Genomic DNA, 7,983 nt, shown 5'->3' with positions numbered 1-7,983 from the left:
ATTCTACTGGTTTCCTGTTCTGCTCCTCCTGTTCTGCCTTCAAGTTTTTTAACATTATTTGCTTTCCTATAATGCTCTTCCTATGACCAACAGACACAAGGTCAGATGAGGACTCTGCTCTCTCCTGTGTGTGCCTTCCTCTACCCTGCACAGACAGTGGTCACACAGCTTGTTCCTTATGGCTCCAAGTAAAATTAGTAGGATCTGCTCACTGACCACCAGCGGACATGCAGGCCATCCACATCATGTCATGTGCTTTATGTTCTATGTAGTCTCTCTTTATGGTAACTAACTTATGATCAATAGTTGGTCTAGTGCATATGGTCATTAAGTGTTCTGACATTCCATGGTTTTAAGCATAGACAGTAAACCACTCACAATGATAATTCCAGTGGGCTGACTATTTTAAATAAAAGGCAGACACTTTTTTTTTAGGATACAAGAAAGAAAAGGAAATAGTCTCAAACAAGAGTATAGCCAAACTAACTTTTGATATTTTATTCTATTTCGATGGTAATCATCTTTAATATAAAGTTATGAGGAAAGATTATATAGCAGACTGCTTCAGATTCACTGAGATGAACTTCCAGACCAGGCACAGTTATGGAGGAAGGGATATTTATTGAAGCCTACAGATCCCGGGGAAGTTCCATTATGGCCAAAGGAGCTGACCTGCCTTCACAGGTCCGAGCAGAGACAGAGAGCAGCACAAGCCAAAAAGCTAAAAGCCACAGCACATTTCAGGAACTCCAGCTAGGCACACTTTGCATATATTTAGATTGAAATATGAAATCCACCACCACACCTTAAGACCCTCCCAGTGACACTGTCTCCATCCAGGTGGCTGCAGATGCGAACTGCAAACAAATAAAAAACTGAATATATTGGGGTCCATCTATTCAAACCACCATAGACTAAGAAAATGATGTATACAAAAATAAGCACAGATAACTGATGTGAGCACACTCATACCACAGAAAGATACAACAAGAAAGATAACGGGCTTGCGCACACGAACATTCATAGTCAAAATGATGAGAAATTCCGATGCACTGTCGGTGGATGTGTGGCAATAACACGTCTGCTCCGTCGTGTCCGCCACCCACAAGGCCATCGCTGAGGTTATTTTTCTTCATGGATTGGGAGATACTGGGCACGGATGGGCAAGAGTTTGCAGGTATCAGAAGCTTGCATATCAAATATATCTGCCTGCACGTGCCAGTTATGCCTGTTACCTTAAGTACGAACATGACTATGCCTTCATGTTTTGATATTATTGAGCTTTCACACATTCTCAGGAGGATGAATCTGGAATTAAACAGGCAGCAGAAAATGTAAAAGCCTTGATAGATCAAGAAGAGAAGAATGGCATTCCTGCTAATAGAATTATTTTGGGAGGGTTTTCTCAGGGAGGAGCATTATCTCTGTACACTGCTCTCACAACTCAACAGAAACTGGCAGGCATCACCGCACTCAGTTGTTGGCTTCCACTTCAATCTTCCTTTACACAGGGTCCTATCAGTAGCATCAACAGAGAGATATCTATTCTTCAGTGTCATGAGATAGTGGCCCTTTAGCTCCCCTAATGTTTGGTTCTCTGACTGTTGAAAAACTAAAAACATTGGTAAACCCAGATAATGTAACCTTCAAAATCTATGAAGGCATGATGCACAGCTTGTGTCAACAAGAAATGATGGATGTCAAGCATTTCATTGATAAACTCCTACCTCCGATTGTTTGACATGACTAAGAGGCCTTGTGTAGATTACAACAGCATCATTGTACTAGCCTAGAATATACACCTTTTCCCATTTCTGATCTTTAAACTCTCTCATGTTTGAAGTGTTAAAATGTTTTGCAATTACATGACAATGATACAGACTAGATGATATCCCCTTATGGGAAACTTACGATCTTTAAGTTTCTATGCATTTATTTGTATATACAGAATATACTAGTATAAAAGTAGGTGAAGCAGCTAGCTTCCTTTTCCCAATGTAATTCAGCAGAATACTGTAATCAAAGTTCTTATTATCATTTGAAAATTGCTAGTATGCTTAAAGAACATGTATTCAGGCCATAAGTGGTTCAGATATAAATGACTTGTTCATGCTGTGACCTAGACTATGGGTTAGACCACAGTGGCATAGTCATTATGCAGTATCTGTATTTTTGTATTAGAATTCATATGTATGTAAGGATTGTAATACATAAGAGTTAGATTCCATCGACTTCTGGCCAAGATGGCGACCGCCTAGCTGCGCTCTAGATACCAGGGGGAAAAAAAAAAGATAGACGCAGATCCTAAGGAGAGAGCTGCCCCAACATACCTCAAAAGGGGCCCAACTGAAACTAAGGACAACTGGCAAAACAAGCAAGGGTGATGTTTTCCTGTGAACTGGATACCAGCGCAAAGGGGAAGGAGACCAACGCAGAGAAAAATCAACTCCTACCAAATCAGAGAGCCAGAGTCTCAGAGGCCCCCAACACCTCAGCACTGAAGCAGACCAAAAATGAACCCAACATGGCTCAGGGAAATTTTGTGGAAGAGGGGGCAGAAAGAATGTCAGAGTCACATGTTGGGTCATGATTTGCAGAGACATTTATCATACCAATAACTGGGGGCTAACTCCACAATGCACGACCCATTTACATCAACAAGGAGGGTCCAATGGGAGGGGGTAGATCACAGATGAGCCTAAACAATGGTACCAAACTACCTGTATTTACTGAAAAGAAAACTAATAAATTAAATTTAAAAAAAAAGAGTTAGATTCCATGACATTATTCTTTATACTAGGTATAATGCTTTTCAATGTCAAAAAAGAGTAATATTTTCTTCAAGTAATATCTCTGATATTTCTACTTAATACTCATCATTTCAAAAAAAAATTTTTCTTTCTAGATTTTCTATAGCAGATCAAATATTGCTTCCCTATCATAGAAATCCACCAATATATACTATAACTTGACATTTTCAACCACAAACATATGGTATTTAAAATCTAAGTACACTTTATTTTTATTTTTATTTTTTAAAATATTTTTATTCTATTCTATTTATTTATTTAAGAGCAACAGACAGAGAGAGAAAGAGAGAGAGAGAATGGGTACGCCAGGACCTCCAGCCACTGCAAATGAACCCCCTTGTGCATCTGGCTAACGTGGGTCCTGGAGAATCAAGCCTTGAACCAGGGTCCTTAGGTTTCACAGGCAAGGGCTTAACCACTAAGCCATCTCTCCAGCCTCTAAGTACACTTTAAAAGAAACCAAATGTTACTTTATTAATTTCAAATAACTGCACCTGTCCATATTCAGACCTCTATAGTTATTAGAATCTTCAATACAGGTAATAATAATAATTAAATGGTTTTTTTCTGTAAACAACTGAAAGGGTAGATCATGTTCTGGTATGTTTAGAAATACTATGAATTTCTAAAATTATTAGGTCTACTTATATTGTAGTTTAAGGTTACAGACATATAAAGCCAACTTACTGTAGAAGAACAATCTACTAGAAATTTTTGCTTTATTTTTTTCTGTTAGGGAAATAATTTAAATTTTCATTTTAGACAAATGATTTTTTTAAGATCAGTCATCTTGTGCAGATATATAATAATAGCAATTAATTGATTTTTCAGTTGTCAGAGTGTCCAGATTACTGCTAAAAGTATTTAAAACAAACTTATGGGTAATAAAGATTAATCATAGCTGGGTGTGGTGATGCACACCTTTAATCACAGCACCAGAAGGCAGAGGTAGGAGGATCGCTATGAGTTCCCAACCACCCTGAGACTACATACCAAATTCTAGGTCATCCTGAGGTAGAGTGAGACCCTACCTCAAAAAAAAAAAGAAAAAAAAAAGATCGGAACCTTAATATAATACTTATCACACAATTTAATATGTAACAGAAATTCACAGTTGAGATTTTTGAACTGTGTTAACTTTCCTACTGTTTTTCAACTTACCAAAACGATGTTAAGAATGCATCTTTATAAATGAGTGCTAATTGATAATGGAAATAATTTAATAATGGACTATACAAGATATTAATATTGAAGTCATATGTTTGTCTCATTTAAAAATTTTAAACAATCATTTAATGTATCATTTTGCTTTACCTTGAAGAACATAAACAAATTTCGATTATGCAAATCATTAAGTTCTTATTTATAGCAAGAAATATTCTGTTGACTTGTCCTACAGAATGGGAAAATGTAAATGTTTTTCATGGTTTCTATCAATGTGAAATAAAATTTAATTCTGGCTCTTCAAAAAAAAAAATGATGAGAAAGATAATGGGTGTGAGCTGTGGTGGTTTGATTCAGGTGTCCCCCCAAAACAGGTGTTCTGAATGCAAGGTTCCCAGTTGATGGAGATTTGAGAATTAACACCTCCAGGAGACAGTGTATTGTTGGGGGCAGGCTTATGGGTGTTATAGCCAGCTTCCTTTTGCCAGTGTTTGGCACATTCTCCTGTTTCTATTGTCCACCCTAGTGAGGGCCGGGGGGTGATGTCCACCCTCTATTCATGTCATCATTTTCTCCTGCCATCGTGGATCTTCCCCTCGAGCCTGTAAGCCAAAATAAACCTTTTTTCCCCCATAAGCTTCTCTTGGTTTGGTGATTTCTACTAGCAATGCAATCCTGACTACAACAGTAAAGTGGTACTGGTGGGTGAGATTGTGCTGGACACCTGCCTGTGTGGCTTTGGCCTTTTGGGGCCGATTTCAAGAGGAATGTGGAAGGATTTGAAACCTTGTCCTAAGAGATGCCTTGTAGTGCTGTAAGTACAGCTTGATGGACTATTTTGATCACAGTTGAAAGACCAGAATGTAACAAGAACTATGGACTGTGAGGTTTGGCTTATGAGGATGAGAGAGAGCTTTGCTTGGACTGGGCTAGAAGTAGTTTGTGTAAAAGTATGCTGTTATGCCCGTGTCCTGAGAAGTTGTGCAGGGTTGCTTTGGGTAGAAATGAACTAGTGTGAGCAGAGTGATATGGCACAGGAAAAAAAATCTCTGGGTGAACTGCTGCCAGTTTAGCTGCTATTGAGAGATCGCAACTTTGAAATTGATCCAGCTGGCCTGCACTGGGGCAACATGAAGAATGTAGACTCTTTTGAAGGGGACTGAGTGCTCAAGGAGTATCCTGTTCTTCAATGACTGCTTTATCCCTCTCTCCCCCCGCCCCCGGATTAACAAATTGGCACCTACCAGGTATTATGGAGTATAAGAAATGCAGGAAAGAGAGAGTCATAGAGTTTGCAACATGGTCCTGTATTTTGGAAATGGCCATGGGCAGTGTGAAACAGGTTTGCTGGATGCCTGCATGCAGACCCCATGGGGCCATGAGGATGAACCATGGATTTCAGTGGAGACCCAGTGGAGATGCTAGGACCATGAGATGGCTTCTATGGAAAGCTGTCAGCCCCAGATGAAGTTTTCCAGGACTGTGAGTAGCCTAGCTGGAGGGGTAGAATTGGAATACCAGAGACTTGTTGCTGAATTGTCAAACTTGGATATTTGTCACTGGCTTGAGCTGTTGGACTTGAAGCTATAGTGCTTGATGTTTGCCCTGGTTGTTTAAATCTTGTATTGGTTGAATATTTATTTGCTATGTCCAATGCCATATTTGGCAATATAAGTGTGTATTCTGTGCCACTTTCGGTTTGGGGGGAATTTTTTGGTATTTTGGTTCAATTAAAAGATCTTGGACTATGGGGGTGTATGAAAATCATTGGAACTGATAATAAATATGGGGACTTTTAAAGTTGGATGAATGCATTGCATTTTACATCATGTATGATTATCATTTTATGGGGGGCCAGAGGCAGAATATGGTGGTTCGATTCAGGTGTCCACCATAAACTTAGTTGTTCTGAATGGTACATTCCCAACTGATGGAAATTGGGAAATTAACACTTCAGGAGGTAGTGTACCGTTTGGAGTGGGCTTATGGTTGTTATAATCAGGGTCCCTTTGCCAGTGTTTGACATACTCTCCTGTTCCTATTGTCCACCTTATGTGGGCCAGGGGGTGATGTCCACCCTCTGCTCATGCCATCATTTTCCCTGGCATTGTGGAGCTTCCCCTCAAGTGTATAAGCCAAAATAAACCTCTTTTTTTCCCCCACAAGCTGCTCTTGGTTGGGTGATTTCTACCAGCAATGTGAACCTGACTGCAACATGAGGACACGAATATTCAGTCAAATACAGTGAGAAAGAAAACAGGTGTGAGCACACAGACACTCCTAGTCAGGTATGATGATAAGAAGCATTCCATTCTGACAAGTCAAATAATCATTTTCTAATGTTTAGTGACTAAGCCAGGTATGTACCTTCTGACTCAATTCCTGTATTATTGTGATTTCAAAATACTCTTTCCACTTTTTTTTTACTTTACTCTTTTTCTCTGTTTGTTTTTTGAGATAGGGTCTCTCTCTAGCCCAGGCTGTCCTTGATCTCAGTCTTGCCTGGAACTCTCACTGATTTTCCTACCTCTGCCTCTTTAGTTCTGGTATTTAGGGTGCATACCAACACTCCTGGCCCTTCTTTCCATTATTTTTGGCTAAAACTTTATGATACAGGCTGAATATACATTTCTGTCCACAACTTTGATCTTTTCCTATGTGCTTCATGACTTGGAACTACACATACAACTCCTGTCCCCTGTCTTCACTTTAGAGCATGAGCCGAGCCTGCTTGAACAGGGGCCTCAGGCTCCTCACTGGTAAGAGCACTGCATTGGAGGTGACCCCTGCTGGGGGTCGTGAGTCTTCTCCATGCTCTCATGTTTTGATAGTGCTTCTGGTGGCTTTGCCCTCACCAAGATGCAGCCCATTGAACTTGGTTACAAACCAAAACCCCGAAAGGACTTTTCCTTGTTGCTTAAATGAAGGAGCCTGTCTCAGGTAGGCCCTCCTCTACCACCAGGGAAAACATCTTGAGGCCTGACTTCTGATTCTTACATAGTTACTGTCCTCAGAAAATTGCAGCCACTCTGGTTCTTTGTTTGGAAGTTACTTTTGCCAGATGGATGGATGATGACGAACTGTCTAGTCAGCCAACAGAGCATCAGCTGAGAACAGACAAGCAGAGGTGGATCAGGGCAGCCAGCCATGGGTTGGAGGATGCATCTTAAGCTTAATGTCTGGAGAAGTAAACAACCTTCTTGTCCATGCTGACACCAGGGAGACTAACCTGAGGCTAGTAAAAGATGTTTGACTCTTTAATTACAAAAGATTCAAAAAGAAAATCCCCAGAGACAAAGAACAATCTGTGTTGGTTTGTTTCTGTGTTCCAGAAATTCAGAAGTATGATTTCACCACTCAACGCTATGAAACGCCAAAGTCAAATTTCTACCTGAGTGCAAATAGAACAGCATTTGTGACTTACTCCAAAGCCCTTTGTCGTCACCATGCTCAGATGTAGGAGAGAGTGCAGGCGTGGCAGCAGCTGTAGGGTAAAAGCCCACGCTACGCACTCTGAAGAAAAGATAAATTTGTGTTAGTTGAGTGTGTATGTGTGCCCCATCGCTGGAGGCAGTTAGGTCATAGATGCTGTGCCATTAAGAAAGGGCAAATGGGCTGGAGGGATGGCTCAGCTGTCAAGGCGTTTACCTGCAAAGCCAAAGGACCCAGGTTCGATTCCCCAGAATCCACGTTAGCCAGATGCACAAGGTGGCTCAGTTGTCTGGAGTTCATGTGCAGTGGCTGGAGGCTCCGGCATGCCCATTCTCTCTCTCCCTCTTTCTCTGTCAAATAAATAAATAAAAAAGAAAAAAATATGAATTAGTTGGGAATATATTTTAAAAAAAGAAAGGGCAAATGCTGCTGCCTCAGGGGAGAGGGAAGCACACCTCTCTGCAGAATCCCCAGTACTGCAAGAAAGAACTGACAAGCTTACCACTGTGACAGAAAGAACGCAGGTACCTAGGTAGGCCAGGAGAGCGGGAGCAGCCTCTCGCCTAGAGACAGCATT

General features: G+C 40.6%; 1 pseudogene; it reads left to right on the top strand.

The window, feature by feature from the left end:
* The first annotated feature begins 1,062 nt into the window (after positions 1–1,062).
* On the top strand, positions 1,063–7,434 carry LOC101611168 (annotated as a pseudogene).
* Positions 7,435–7,983: the final 549 nt, after the last annotated feature.

The sequence above is a fragment of the Jaculus jaculus genome, chromosome 16 (genome assembly GCF_020740685.1).
Source record: "Jaculus jaculus isolate mJacJac1 chromosome 16, mJacJac1.mat.Y.cur, whole genome shotgun sequence".
NCBI classification, from domain to species: domain Eukaryota; kingdom Metazoa; phylum Chordata; class Mammalia; order Rodentia; family Dipodidae; genus Jaculus; species Jaculus jaculus.
Note: the sequence above shows the minus strand (reverse complement) of the source record. Positions and strands in the feature narration are given on the sequence as shown.